The sequence below is a fragment of the Fragaria vesca genome, linkage group LG6 (genome assembly GCF_000184155.1).
Source record: "Fragaria vesca subsp. vesca linkage group LG6, FraVesHawaii_1.0, whole genome shotgun sequence".
NCBI classification, from domain to species: domain Eukaryota; kingdom Viridiplantae; phylum Streptophyta; class Magnoliopsida; order Rosales; family Rosaceae; genus Fragaria; species Fragaria vesca.
Genome location: NC_020496.1, coordinates 10,271,399 through 10,272,648, shown reverse-complemented (window position 1 = coordinate 10,272,648; position 1,250 = coordinate 10,271,399).

The window sequence follows — 1,250 nt, the reverse complement described above, 5'->3', positions numbered from 1 at the left end:
GAGAGAGAGAGGTTTGACTTTGTTTTGTTCCAAGTCATTGTTTATGTAATAATGACAATTATGTGTAGAAGCATGATGAGGACATAGACAAATTGTCGGTGAGCCGTGATTAGTCGGTTACCTAACCTAACTGAAATCGAAGAGTTTATGAGTTCAAATCTCATTGACTTTGAAATAATGCCATGGGGTGAGTTGAAGAAATTTGATTATTTCTATTTTTAAGAAAATGCGGACAAAGACAAATTTTGAGGGACAATTGAAGATTGACATCATCGCTTTGACGGAGCCGCCACATAAGATTGACAAATATATCAGATTGGTAAAATTGTGGGTGTGTGTATCAAATTGGCCTTGGCCCCAAAGTTGAGAGAATAAGGCATGTCCGGTAATGTCCCCATGAATCCTCATGCCTTGCATCAAATGCATCTAGGGTTTTAACTTGCTCCAAACAAACAACGACTACTTTAATTATCAGGGTATTCTTCCACCGAAGAGTGTCTGGAGAATTAGTTGTCTCTGATATGTGTGCCAATGGTTGTGTAGAGAAATTGATATGTTTCAGTATGTAGGAGGCACACTGGTTGGATTCCATTTTGTATTTTTTTTATATCTTTATTTGTAGTATTGTAAGGAGACTATGCAGAAATTTACAATTTTAGAAAAAATAATTTGGTTTGGAGTAGTCTAGTTGAATCTCTAAAGTTGGGTGTCAAGTGCTTGAGTTTCAAAGTACTTGTGTTCCAATGTACAACTCTTACGGGGCAGATTCAGACGTGAGCGAGTCTAGGCATTTGCCTAGACTGGATTTTTGGTTTACAAGGGATTATACAGCTTGGCTGGCTTGGCTGGAAGCAAATATGGCGGAAAAAGGGTACAAGTTTTGGGAGGTAGACGAAGAAGAGGAGTTGCCGGCGTTTCTTCCTATTTATTTATTTTTAATAAATGGCATCGTTTCACAACGTAATTTTAACGAAGGAAAAAGACTGACGCAAGGCCGCAAGGCTGCAAGGCCTAGTCCATTGTTTCACAAAGAATTAAAAAACAAAGAAAAAAAGAAAATACCCATTTGCATAAAAAAATATAAGTCAATCTACAGTACCTACGTTTGGGTTTGAATGGAATCCATGGATAACTTTATGCCGATGCCTTTTCTGAAGATTGTTATTAGGGAGGTTTGCAGCGGTGCACTATCGTTTCTTTCACTAGCTTGCTGCTATATATATATATATATATATATATATATATATATA